General features: G+C 55.1%; 1 long non-coding RNA gene across 5 annotated transcripts; it reads right to left on the bottom strand.

Moving 5' to 3' along the window:
• Positions 1–911: 911 nt before the first annotated feature.
• LOC107536501 (uncharacterized) lies at positions 912–13,081 on the bottom strand. 5 transcript variants are annotated; one of them, XR_001603151.2, is made up of 7 exons: positions 10,767–13,081; positions 6,959–7,049; positions 2,166–6,609; positions 1,810–2,083; positions 1,299–1,707; positions 1,097–1,213; positions 912–1,008 (listed from the first exon to the last, which is right to left on the bottom strand). It is a non-coding gene; the product is annotated as an uncharacterized LOC107536501 (long non-coding RNA). The 5 variants fall into 5 exon arrangements; XR_001603149.2 differs by having other exon boundaries at positions 2,166–6,747; XR_001603145.2 differs by having other exon boundaries at positions 2,166–7,049.
• Between the last annotated feature and the right edge of the window lie 955 nt (positions 13,082–14,036).

Raw genomic sequence — 14,036 nt, forward strand, 5'->3', positions numbered from 1 at the left:
CATGGAACCAACATGAGTGTGGCTTCCCTGAAATTGGCATCAGCTCCTAAGATACCTGGCGAGATGTGATACCGAAAAGAGATCGACCGTGTATTGGGCATCATTAAATAATGCGAACTCACCACGGACAACCTCCCTCCAAGTACCATGAGGTGGCACTGCTCACAGCATCCCTGCATCCACGAAGTCTGGGCAGCTTGGGAGTGGCTCTGAGGGTGGATGGGACACTGAGGATGAGTGGACCAACTGGTTCAATTCCTAAATCAAACCCATGCTCTCCGGCCAAGCCCTGGTTCACCAATCCGGGATTAGTGTGAACAGGAAGGCCACTTCCTGTACTTGGCTAGCATGCAAGCAACACTCAGTAATGCAAAGAAGTCAGCCACTTAGGAGTCATTCTAAACGAAGCAAAGAGCTCTTGAAAGACCACAGGTTTGCAAGAACAGGTTAACCGCTGCCTCCTTGGTAAACCTGGGGTCACCCAGGAGTTCCCTGGAGGAGGTAGGGCTGCTGCAGGCTAGTAAATGAGGGGTCATGCAGGTCCTATGTCCTGTTCTCTTCTATATCCCGAGAGCTGACTAAGAAAAGATGCTTCTACATGCCCCTTCAAGGTTGCATTTGATAGCAAAGAAAGTTAGCCATGTGCATTTCAATGTTAATTTCTTTACAAGTTAAGCATCCCCACAACCTCTCTAGCTTCTCCTAAAGTTGGTAGTGCCCCAGAAAGTCGCCTTAGGGTCAGTGCGGACACTGGGTTAGTGCGTAGGTAGCGTGCATCCTCAGGAAAGCACTTGCCGAGGGCTCAGCCAGCAGGGCACATACCTCGCCATCAGCACTAGCTCAGGCAGCCCTCCGAGGCAGAATTTGATACTAAAAGAGAGGAGAGCCGTGTATGACTCGCTTTGATGAATCGAATTCATCACGGCCAGCCTCTCTCCAAGTACCATAAATGAATGCTGGTGAGCCATCCATCGTCCCTCCTGCAAGGCGCCGCCCCTCCCGGGAGCCCTGTAAAGAAGGGGTGGAACAATATTGGGTAGTGGGCCGAGTGACATACTACCACATTTAATCGCATGCTCACCCGAGACGCACTTACCCTAAGTGGGTGGGTGCAGTTCGTCCTCCTGGCCAACAGGGGCACCGTTTGGCGGCTGCCATAAAGTCAGCACGTCACGGTAGCCCTTTGGCTCTTAAGATGAACCATGACCAACTCCTGTGGAGACACAAGTGGTAAGGGGTTAGAAGACTGGGTGGCACACTTAATAAATAAAGCAGGTGCTGGGTGAACAGTCACACACCATGGAGAGGAGGTGGCCCGCGAGCTTCAGGTCTCTCGGTAGAAGGCAATGTCGAATCCCAGGAATGCTTCGAGGAGGCTGTGACAGTGACAGTGATGAAGTGGCAACCAAAGGATGATTCATCACATTCTAAGTGAACACACACCCTCCCAACCACGGCTGTCCAGGTCCAACAAACAGCCACTGCCACAAGTCCATTTCTGCTTGCCCCAAGTTGGCAGGACCTCCACAAAGTCTTCCTGGGTGGGTGGGGTGCTGAGGGTTGGTGACTAGGTGGCCCACAGGGTGAACAGTGCTTGCCCCTCTGGTCAAACCAGTCACACACCCTGGATGGTGCTCACACCAGCATCTCTTCCAGAAGTTGGCTTTGGGCCGGGGAAGCTGCTCTTCAAAGTCTTGGAGGGTGACTCTGTTGACAGAACCAGAGCCATTTCCCCTGAGTTGGCATGGCCCAGGGGAAAGCCTCCTACAAGTGGGTTGGATGCTCAGGTTAGCGGACCAGAGGACTTACAGCTAGGTCAAGCATGGTGTCCCTGGCCAAGCATCTGTTCTTGTCTTCTCCACATGGTTGACAACGTGAAGACGTCTTCCTGGAGTCCCGCTGTGTCCAGGAAGCCCTTAGAGGTAGCATTTGGTACTGAAAAAAGTGTTGTCCGTGAATGATTCGTCATAAGTAAAGCGAATCCACCACGAACAACTTCTCCTCAAGTACCACAGAAAAGCAGAGACCAGACAGACATGGGTCCCCTTCTACTTCTCTGAGGGGCGTGGCCTCCGGCGTGGTCCTGTGGGCAAATTGGAAGGTGTTAGTGAGGCGGCTGATGTATGTCCTGAGAACACACAGGAGTCCGGGGGTCATCTACTCACCTCTTCTGGAGGGGTGCCGACACAGCCCCCTGCCCTGGGGTTGAAACTGTTCCTGAGTCATCAGGGGCAGGGTTCAGAAATGAGAAGAGGGAGGCCACTGTTGTCCTTCACAGTGTGAACTTGTCACAGGAGTTCTTCATGTATGTGGACGCAAGGGTTTCTGAACAGGGACCTTGGACTTCTCAACAGAGCACACTCAGTTATCCATCAAGCACATAGAGGCACTAGCCAAGCCCCCTCGTGACTTACGGGATCCACTGAACTGGGGGCAGCTCCAGAGAGAGCCCTGTGGCCACTGCAGGGTGCTCCTGGAGAGTTGGCTCAGCTGGGGCCTTGACGCACCCTCAGGAAGATCTGAGGGAGGATCACCAAGCTCTTCACCATCCCAGGGAACCCCGAGTCCCTTCCCATCCCCTCTGCTCCACCACTCATCTCATCCCAATGAACCATCCAAGAAAGCAATTCCAAGAAGGATGCCATGAAAAGCCACTGACCCACCATCTCTCAAACAAGCTTGGACCGGTAGGACCAGGTCCCGTTTCCTGAATTCACCACCCTAAGAGCCCAGTGCTCATGGCCATCGATGCAGCCCACAGTTCCCCAGCCTTGGCCTGGTGAGTTCCTCATTTCTAACTACCTTTGCCTCCATCCCACCTGGCCCTTCTGTGCCAGGGTCACTGCCTCAGCTTGGATCTTGGCAATGCTGGTCACAGCACCTTCTCCATGAGTCCCGTGGTTACCCACTGACTTGCTCTAGAACCCTAACTCAGCAACGATCCCACCTGTAGAACTTCTGGCCCATCCTCTCCCCAGAGACCTTTCCAGACCCCTATATTTAACATAAATGTCCACTCCACGTTTGCCTCTTTCTGGTACCTTACCCTGCTTTCCTTTCCTCCATAACACTTACTGTGGACAAAATTTTGTTTCATAGTTTGCGTTTTATTATCCATTTTTCTCACCAGATTGTGAAATGCACGTGAGCAAGGGTTTGGTCTTGTTCACAGCTCTACCCCCAACTTTAGAGAAAAACGGCTAAAGCCTGGGTCATCTAGAATTCAGCATGTACCCAGTCGTTATTTGTGGAATGACTGAATCATTCCTCGTTGATGGACCAAATTCAAGGACCATGTAGTTATGTGAATTACAAGAGAATCTGATCATGAAAAAAAGGGCAACCATTGAAACACCAGGCGCCTACTGAAAAGGCATCAAGCCCCAAACAGGTATTCATCCCACCCCGAGCGATTATAAACACAGGCGGGTTCTGCAGGACAGCGAATCGACTGAGACCCGTCAGGAGGAGCAAAGAGGAACTCAGCTCAACTAACTCTCAACGTGCGCCGGGAGGGTGTGATGACAACACGTTGGCACTCCTTTCAGAAAGCTTTCCTGGGCAAGAGATGACCCTCAAAGAGAGCCCTCCCTGGAGCAAATGCACTTAGGTATCGGACAAGATCACTGCCACACCTCATGCTCGCACCGTCTCCAGGAATCCAGCCTACGAAAGGATTGGGTTCCTTCGGAGCAGGTGCCAGGTGTTTTGTGGGAATAGGATTCTCACTGGTCAGCTTCCCAGGATGCTTTGGTGCTGAAACCAACACCCCTTCTGGAAGAGCGCAGCCCACCTGGGTGGCCACCTCTGCAGAGGTTCGATTCCGGTCGCGGGTGCGCCGAAGGCCACGCAGCACGAGGCAGCATGTGCGCCGAGCTCCACCGTCCACGTACATACCTTGGGCAGGCACAGAAGCCCAGACCTCCTCTCTGAAGGTGCAACGCTGTCTGGGAAGCCCTCCAAAGCAGTATTTGATACTGAAAAACTGGATGTCCCTGTATGATTCGTCATAAATACAGCGAACACAGCAGGGATAACCACTCTTCAAGTACCGAAGGCTACGCCGATGAGCCGTCTTCAACGGAGTGGGCCTTGCCTCCAGCTAGTCCCCCTAAGGACGAATTGGGGACTGAGGGTTAGGAGAACCGGGTGGCGCCCGTCCTATATAAGGCTCATGCTCTCTGGACGACCATGCATTCCTGTCCTCGGGAAGCAGCCGAGGCCAACAGCTCTTCCCAGGAAGCTTCCCAGGCAAGATCAGGACTGTAACTATTTCCCTCGTACAACTCAGCGTAAACAGCGCCAACCCAGCAAGGAGGAGGTCTTTTCGGGGGCCAGGTATGAGCACAGAGAAGGAAACGACACCTCTTCTTCCGGAATCTGTCCCGAAGTCACTGGATAGGTAGGGACTGTGGATCAGTTGACATACATCATTGATAAAATGTATGTTCTCTGATCAACCATCCATTCCCCTATCATGGACAACGCCCTGCTGGGGTCCTGTGGGGCACATCTCCAGGCGGGGGTCTGTCCTGAAAAACAGCAGCTCCGATGTGATTAGCCACAAACACAGTGAAGTCCCAAGAGTCCACGAGACACTGCTCAGCCCGGGGCGGAGCGTCCAGGCCTCCATGCTGCGGCCCGGGGGCTACGCGACTTAATCCTGCTCAAGGCACAGGCTCTGCAATGACCGTTCTTTCAAGCTGTGGGGCAGGTGATCCTTCCCGAAGCCAAGTTACACCCAGGAAGGACTAACCCAGCATCCCGTTTATGACAGAGGAAGCGTGCTAGGCTGACCCTGCAGCGGACAGCGGGCAGCACCCACTTGGATGTGGCAGAGTAGGAGCCCCCCTGCCTCCTCTCATGGGTAGATTGGCTGCTGGGGGAGGTCAGGGGTCATGCCAGTCCTCCCTAAACCTTGGATTGACACTGGCGGCAAAACCTTGCCCTGAAAGGAGGTGTCCTTTCTTCCACGGGGTCCGGTGGGCAGGATGGACACTGGGAGCTGGAAAACCATTTCATGTATGCGACAGATACCGACCACAGTTCTCTCTCCGAGGGAGCTAGGGTGGAGCTGAGCATGAGAAGGCCTGATCCGCACGGGTCCCCTAAAGATGGACAGTGTCCTTCACCCCATGGACCCTCCCCCAGGTACTGTGGGACAGGGCAGACACCCATCCCTTCCCCGAAGCTGGGACACCTCCACACCACCTTCCACGGGGTGATATCTGTCACCAACAGTGAAACAGCTCCCAGATGGTCCTGGGTTGAGCCCCACGTGCTGACACTGATGAGAACGTCGGCGCCTGTGCCAAGCAGGCGTCTCTCCGGTCTCCTCCTGCAGGCGGAACGAATTGTCTGCGTTAGTGGATGGGAAGCATATTCGTCAGTGACAGGCAGGGACTGGGGTCGACTGTGTATCCACATACCTCAGGGCGAGGCTGGTGGGCCTCTTACTGTGAAGCTGGCGTCCCCAGCAAGCGCCCATCCTGACCCGGCTGCAGGGAAGCACTCACCGTGAGGGCCACCGCAAATCGGGTCAAGTCAGGAGGACAAGAAGCAGCCGGGCTTGGTGGCAGCTGCAGGATGTCGTCCTCCACACAGACGAGAGCCTGCAGGTGATGGGCACAGGTGACACCCACCCCCCACCAAACCCGGGCGCTGGGCTGGCCTCCCTGCCCCAGAAGCAAGGGGATTCGGAAGCCGGTGTCGCAGCACCAGAGGGGACACTGCAGAGCTGTGGAGGCAGAGGCGCCGGCCCTGTCCTCTTCACCACGGAGGAGCGGGGGGACCGCAGCTCAGATCAGGCCTCTCTGGTACCAAGTGGAAGGACAGGAAAGCCCCCGGGCTCTGCGGCGGCGCCTCCAGGAAGTCCACCTGAGGAGGACAGGGACACCAGGGCAGTGACCTCGGAGAGAACCCGCTGGGTAGTAGAAGCTGGCCTGTCTTTCACATACCTGGGGGCATCCTGGGGACATCCCGACCCTGAGCACAGACCGCCTGCAGAGAAACCTCGGTGAAGGAAGGAGGCTCTCAGGTGTCCCCGTGGAGCGGCAGCCACATCCTGTCCAGCGGGGCAGCCGAGGGCGCAGGAGCCACCCTGCAAAGGACAGTACGGAGGTCAGTGCTGGGGAGAGCGCGACGCCGGGGGGCAGCCTCCCTGGTCAGGCGCCCACGGACCCACCGCATCCCCGGGCCCCGCACTCCCAGGCAGGTCAGCACTGGCAGGGGGTGACTGGACAAATCGTAAAAACACATCAAATTCACTGCAAAAAACACAGCACACCAACCCCACGTGTCCCATGCTGGCCCCCCGCCGGGAAGCACCCCTCTACTCTCGGGACCAGCCCGGCACGCGCACACGCAAGGCACACGCTCTCACGTCTCCTGTGCGGGTGGCCCTCCGAGGCAGAGTTTGATGTTCAAGAAGAAGTTAACCATGTATTATTCATAACGAATGGAGCGAACATAGCACGGATAACCTCTCCTCAAACATCCCCGAATAAGCTAAAGGCAAACCGCGGCCGCTCCCCACCATCGGCGTTCCTCTGGAACATTCCTCTCAGGGTGCGCTGAGTCCCGAGGGCCAGCGAGCCAGGTGGTCAAGTCCTGTAATGAGTACAGGTGTGGGCACACGTCACCCGGTCCTGCGCCCTGGTCCCGGGGCCTAGATGTGACCCAGATACCGAGGTCCACACTCCCAAATTAGAACCGTGTTTGGAAAGACTTCCAAAGCAGGTTCAAACCCTAAAACAAAAAAATTAAATAAAATAAAAGCCTTCTCCATGGATGGATCTGATAAGAATTGTGCAGTGGAAACCTATGTAATCTTATTAACCAGTATCACCCCAATACATTTAACTTTTTAAAAACGGGTCCCAAAATAAAGAAAGAAAGAATCAGAAGCCAGCAGATCCACGCGTGTGGTGTAAGCCAAGCCATCACAGGTAATAAATACCTCTTCTGATGAAGCAGAGCGTCTCGGGTTCACGAGTCAGGGTCTCAAGGGCAAGACGGCCTGGGTTCCAGGAATGCCTCCTTGGGGCTGACTGGAAATGGAGAATCACAGAATTAGAGGGCCCAGCCATCGATAACTCCTTTGACCCAGCCCCTGCCCACCCTGGCACTGGGCTGACACCTGCGGCCTCTCCCAAGCGTGGGTCTTCTATCTGGGAAGCCCTTGGGGGCATCATGACTTAATTCCGGAGAGGAGTAACCGCGTGGCACTCACACAGAGAGCGAGCCCGTCATAGGCAACCACGGCTCGCAAACCACAGGGCGGCGTGTGGACTCTGGGAGGCCCTCCCACCACAGAGGGCAGAGGGAAGGTGGCGCTCAGGGGACACACATCTCAATAAAACACATCCCCCTCCAACGTCTCCAGCCCCGCACTGTTCCGAGTGGCATCACCGACCGGTAGCATTAGCATCACTTGGAAACTTGCTAAAAATGCAGAATCTTGGTCCCTGAATCAGAATCTGCCTTTTAACAAGATCCCTAGGTGATGAAAATCTTAGAGGCAGTTTAGAGTTTGAGAAATACAACTCTAGCCAACACACACACACGCACATACACACGTACACACGAACACGCCCCAGAGGTGCCGTGGACCAGTGTCTTATTACTAAAGTTTGTGTCCCATGGGGTCAAGAGTCTCTAAGATAAAGTGGGTCAGAAAGAAGGCATTGGCCATGCCACCCCCCCCTCAGGAATAAACCAAGCCCTCAACAGAAGGCTGCTCAGAACCCTGAGCAGTAGGAGAGGCAGGGAATGTGCTTCCTTAATGATTGCCCCCTCCTCCAGGAGGCCTTCCATGCTCTGACTCTATGCCAAAGGTCAGGAGGTGAGGACTAGAGGCCCCGGTCCACCAACTAACTGCCTAGAGAGATGCCTGACACCAGCATCTCTTCACGGAATCCCTTGTGGCTAAGATTTAATGCAAGAAGAGAAAGACAGATGAATAATTAGCAACATCTTCCCAATGGCCCCAGCCTCCCACACTGTCTCCACCCCGAAGCCGGCATCAGTGCGGGACAGCACACCCGAGGGTGGCTTGCCTCCGGGCTCTTGACTTAGTTGCTAGATCATCAAGAAGCTCCTGGGGGTCAGCACTGGGCTTGAAAGAACTTCTGAAGCAAATTTGGATACTAAGACAATGGTTGTCCGATATTAATCACCATAAATAGAGAGACCATACTACGGACAGCCATTCTTTAAGCACCAAAGATCTGAGCATCCAGGAGAGCTTGGCATCTTCTCCAAAGTCCGCGTCCCTTCCAGAAAGGTCTTCTCAAGTGATCCTCAGGCAATCAGGGTTAGCAGGTCCCCTTCACGCACTGATAGAAGGCATGTGCTTGGGGGTCAGTCAAATCCCTAGGAAGGGGGAGGGGCACTGACACCAATGCCCTGTCCCAAAAGTTGGCATCGGGTCCAAGAAGTGCCTTCAAGAAGCAGGACAGATGGACTGTGAATGCCATGTCATCCGTAACACACACCCATGACCATTGGCAGTTCTAAGGGTCCCACTGGCCCCCCACTGGCCCTCCGCCAGCCCGGCCTCTCCTGCAGGGCCCTGAAAGTTAAGAGCACAAGTGCGCCCCCTCAAAGGCCAGCTGCATGCTCTCTCCTCTCCAGCCTGGCATGGGCCCCGCCCAGGGGAGTGGCGGCCAGTCTCATCGCTTTACAGGACTATCGTGGAGCCCAGGAAGTCCGCCGAGGCAGGATTTGATGCTCGAAAAGAAATTGTCCTTGTATGATTCATCAAAGGGAACTCGAACACACCAAGGATAATTTCTCCTCAAGTATAAAACAGGAGCACGGACGGGAACACTGGCACCTCCAGGTCTGTGGCTCATGGGTGGACAGTGACAAAACTCAGCAACTGCAGGCTCACACACATGCACACACCACACACGCACAGTGCATGCTCCAGAGCACACTCCTCACTCTGCTTGGCTTCTGCGCCCCAAGAGTCCTTCGGAGAGTGGATGGTGGCTGAGGCCAAGAGTCCAAGGACTGCCCCTTTCTTACACGGAGCCAAAGCTCTCAATTTGCCAGGGCTTAGCTGCCGCACATCAAGAGCCTAGGTTGCCCCCATTGTAAATACGGCATAAACCCTGGGCTCAAAAATCCATCCACATACTTGGGGGGGGGGGGTTGACGTCCACGTATGGACATTGCCCCAAACACCAAGGAGAGAATTCACCACCACCACCACCACCATCTCAGGGGACACAGAGTCACGGCTACCACGCGTGCTCCAGGCTCTGCCCTAAGACTCGCGTGAATCCTAACTCATTCAGCCCCAGCAGCACCTCCCGTCGCCCCGCCCAAAGCCCATGTGACACGTGGGACAGCAGACATAGCGATGAAATCCTTGCCCAAGGTTGCACGGTTAGTAAGTGTCAGAGGCGGGATCCAAGCACGGGAAATCGAACTCTACAGTCTGCGCTCTTGATACTGAAAAAGTGGATGACCCTGTACGATTCGACATGAGTAAAACGAACAGGACAGGGATAACCACTCTCCAAGTACCAAAGGTTAGCACGGAAAAGAAAGCCACTGCCCTGGGAGCACTTGGCATGTCTTCAAGGCGCAGTCCTGGGGACGAATTAGACGCTGAGGGTTAGTGGACCAGGTCACACACACCACAGAGCACAGCATGCAGGCTTAAGTACCGAACACCACAGAGAGGACACGACACCACGCCACGCCACGCCACGCCACGCCACGCCACACCAATGCCAACCTGGCCGGCTTGGACCAGGCCACACACAGCGCATGCCTGCTCGCCCCACCCCCACCAGGGCCACGCAGAACCAGGCCTGGCAACATTCCCCGGGCCACTGCCGTCTCTCAAGTCGACCGTGTGCCCGTGAAGTCATCTCTGCAGACCGGCGACCCACGAGCGATGTGCCACACACCAAACGAATACACACTGTCATGCACACATACCGATCCCTTGCTGAGTGTGCACTGGGTCCAAGGTTTGATATTCACAGAGAGCTTGCCCTTGTATATTCTATGTCAAAACCCGAATATACAAAGGGCAACCTCGCTGTAAGTACCAAACAATAGCTTTGGGCAGGTCCGCCGCTATGGTTCGTGGGCTGGCCTCGGCTCCCACAGCTGGTCCTGGGGAGGGGGAGGGAGATGCAGGATCCAGGCCAGGGGCACACGCCTCCTGCCAGGTGTGTGCCCGCGGGTCCGCTCTCCATCCCTCAGAGCCTGGGGCGGGGCCGATGCCAGTGCCCTTCACTGAAGTTGGCATCATTTCCAGGAATCTGTCCAAAGCAGGACTTGTTCCCGAAAAGGAGTTCAACCCTATGGCCCGAGAGCACACACAGAGCTCAGCTTCTCAACTTCCCCCAGACAGCGCTGGGGTGGAGCCGGCATGGCACCTCCTCCAGGAAGTTCTCCTGACAATGTATGGGCACAGAGGACAGGGACAGGGAGGGTTTACATAGTATAGAAGCAAAGGCCCTGTATTCGATGTCCGGCCATACCCCCTACAGAGGTGTGGCCATCAGGGTGGCTCCCCCGCGCCCACCCCCTCCTCACCACCCTCTTGCAGCCATGCTGGGAAAGAGCTGATACTGAAAAGGAGTCAGACCTCATGGAGGCTGTGCCCCGGAGAGAGCAGATTCAAAGCCAATTGCCCTCGGTGGCCTCTCCCCAGGAGGGCCCCTACCCTATAGAAGGCTACAGGTGAGCGGGTGGCCTGGCTCATTGCCCTCCCAACTCGCCCACCCCCACGAGGTGCTCACCCTCCAGAGGAAGACGTTCACTCCCCTTGACAAGAGAGACATTGCCACACGCCTCCTCCGATGCTGGCCTCAGGGCCAGGTGACCCCCATGGCTGTCAGGGCGAGCAAAGCAGACAGTCACGTGGCCCAAGAAATGTCTCCAGCAACACAGCTCCAGAGCCCCCTTGTCCCGGCCAGCATCCTAGGAGTGAGCAGATACAGGAGGTCAGAGGGCCAGAGGACAAACATCGAGACAGAAGCCCTTCCCTCTGACCTTCCAACATCCACGTACCTGGCCCAGGGAGATGGCTGCCTGGCTTCTCCCCAAAGCCATGCAGTTCCTGTGGAGGACACTATCTCCAAGTGGGACTTGAACCACAAATCACAAACAGAAATAGCTCTTACAGATTCATCTCATGGGCCACATACAAGGAGAATATCCACCAAACACCAATGAGGACTACTGATGAGTAAACCTCCACCTCTTCCCAAAGGCGGACGCCACCTCCAGGAAGTCCTCCAGGATGGATTCACAGAAGTCAGTCAGGCTTGAAACCATCATAAATAGAGCCGGTGCTCTGTGGTCCACTGTCATTCACACGTCTGACATCGAGGCCTCTCTCCTGAGCTGGATGTGAGGAAGCCTCCTGGATGTGACTGGGCACTGACAAAAGGTAGGTCCAAACATGGTTCATCTTTTAAAAAGCAAACCACCCTTCAACTCAGTGCAGACAATAGAAAGCCTGCACAGAGGGCGTGGCCTCCGGGAGGAGTCCCTGAGGGGGACCTGGGGACCAGGCTCACAGAGGACACCGCGTGCAGGCCGGGAAGCGGGACATACCTGATGGGGCTGATTACGGCGACTGTGTCCTGAAGATGCTTCTGGGTCCGGGCGCCTTCCCGGGCAGTTTGATACGCAAATAAGAGTCTCCCCTGTACATTCACCATTAATAAAGTGAACATACAAAGGGTATTCTCTTTTCAAGTACCAAAGAGCAGCTCCGGTGAGGACCACATGTGCCGTCCACAGAGGGCGTTCCTGGGGGGCCTGAGACCAAAGGGGTGGGGCCGGCGACAACCCTCCACCCTACGTGCTGTGACCCAGCCCTGGAATGGGCTGTACTCGCCAGTGTCTCTCTAAGATAGGCTTATCTCCCCACAGACAGAGTGGAGGGGAAGGAATCCTGTACGACATCCCATCAGAGCCTGCAAAACCACCCTGGGGAAAGAACGAAAGCCCCTGCCCGAAGCCACTGCCTCTAGGAAGCGCACCTGATGACACAAGGCTGCTGGGGGTTAGAAGCCACAAGAGCATGCATCATTAAAGAGAAAAAGAAAAGAGGAAACCCAACACGTCACGACCGCCCATGCATCCACAAATCGTGCAGCGGCTCGAAGACAAGAGTCCCTTCTCCCGGACTCGGCACCGTGAGCAGAAGCCGCCTGAGCGGTTAAGGGCGGTCATCTAGTGCGAGACTCACCAAGGGGAGAGGAAATGCCCACGGGCCGCTCTAATGAAACAGACGGTGGCCTCAGTCATGCCACAGTCTTTCCATCACGATTGCCAATGATGGAAAATGCCTATGGACTAGAGGGAACGGGATTCCAGGTCCCGGTGCCAAGTCCTATAAAAACATGGCGCTTTGGGCACCTGTACCCATCCCTTGACTTCGAATGGACATTAAGGCCCAGAAGTTGGCCCAGGGATGGGCTGGGTGTGGAGGGTGGTAAACCAGACGACCCAAATTTAAATTAGATGCTAACTTTGCGGTTGACCATTCGGTGGCATGCCTGGGAGGCATTGACCCTGAGGTCGCCTCCCAGGGCCTGGCATCATGTCTGGTAAGACATGGGTGCCACTAAGAAGGCCCACAAAGGAAGGTACCACCTTCTAAACAAACAGCAGGTACAAAAAGAAACCCCCTGCACCATCTCCATCATTTCTTCCGGAGAGTTCTGTGTAGGATGCATGGGATGAGATGGGAGAGAGGACCGAGCCACAGACGGCCCATGAGAGAGGCGCATGCCCGTGGTCAGCCATGCACTGGCACTGGCACACGCAAGAGCAGCACGAGCCTTGCCTCCAAGAAGCCCCCCAGGCAGGTGTCACTCTCCAGAGAGAGCTTGCCTTGTACATTCATTACAAACAATGCAAACACAGGGAGGACAGCCTCCCTTTAAGGAGCCAGTGACAGCCTTGTTGGTAAGTCACTATCATGGGACAAAGTTCACATCAGGGGGAGAAGAGTGGGTAGAGATGGAAGAAGGCATAGAAGAGATAAATGGTGATGGAAAAAATAAAATTAAAATAATAATAAATCCTTTTGACATCCCCCCCCCCCCCCCCCCAAAATTATCATCAGCTCCAGCGGTGAGCCTAAGATAAACAGGCTGGGTCACAGCTCCATTCCTTCCATGTCCCCGGGAGTGGCACCCCCACCACCCCACCCCTTCCTAAACTTGACAGGCTACCTAGGCATTCTCTAGGGTTACAGCAGAAGAGGTTGATTCCAAAAATCACATTATAAACTTGGTAGCACACAGAGAACAAAGCTCATTTCAGGTCAATGAAGCAATACAGAGTGTAGCCTCTGAACAACACGGCCCGCTGAGGGCGGACGGCCACGTGGACCATCTCGTACAGAGCTGGGCCACGGTCCCGGGAGGGCCCTGGGGACCACATTTCTTTGATGGTGACTTCACGTCCTCGGAGGTCTCCCAGCAGCATTTGATACTGAAAACGTGGATTTTCCTCTATGATTAATCGTAAGTAATGTACTCATAGAAGGAGAATCTACCTTTTAAATACCAAGGAAGGACTCTGTCCCGGAGAACGCGAACCTGTGCTTGCATGAGACATGACAGGGACACGGGGGAGACAGGCTTCCAGGTAACCGGGACCACAGACCCACGGCGCAACCTTGCCCCAGCTGGCTCCTTGGCAAGAAATGGCTCAGAAGGCCGGCGATGCTCAGGCGCAGTCCCGAAGGACCCGGCGTGCACCGTGGCCTTTCCCACCCGCCCGGGCCGAGGGGGCTGAGAGCAGGGCGTGCCCCACAGTCCCTTCCGGAAATATTTCCAAAGCAGCATTTGATACTGAAAACATGGATTTTCCTCTATGATTATCTATGAATGACGTAAACATAGAAGGAATATCCACCTTTTAAATACCAAAGAGAGAACGAGTTCCGGAAAGGACAAATCCGTACCCAGCTCCTCAAAAGTGGGAGCCAAGTCATGTTGGGTGCCATGGCCAGGCCATGACCCAGTGGGCTCCCTCAGTGACAGGGG

The sequence above is a fragment of the Miniopterus natalensis genome, chromosome 1 (genome assembly GCF_054644295.1).
Source record: "Miniopterus natalensis isolate mMinNat1 chromosome 1, mMinNat1.hap1, whole genome shotgun sequence".
Taxonomy (NCBI): Eukaryota; Metazoa; Chordata; class Mammalia; order Chiroptera; family Miniopteridae; genus Miniopterus; species Miniopterus natalensis.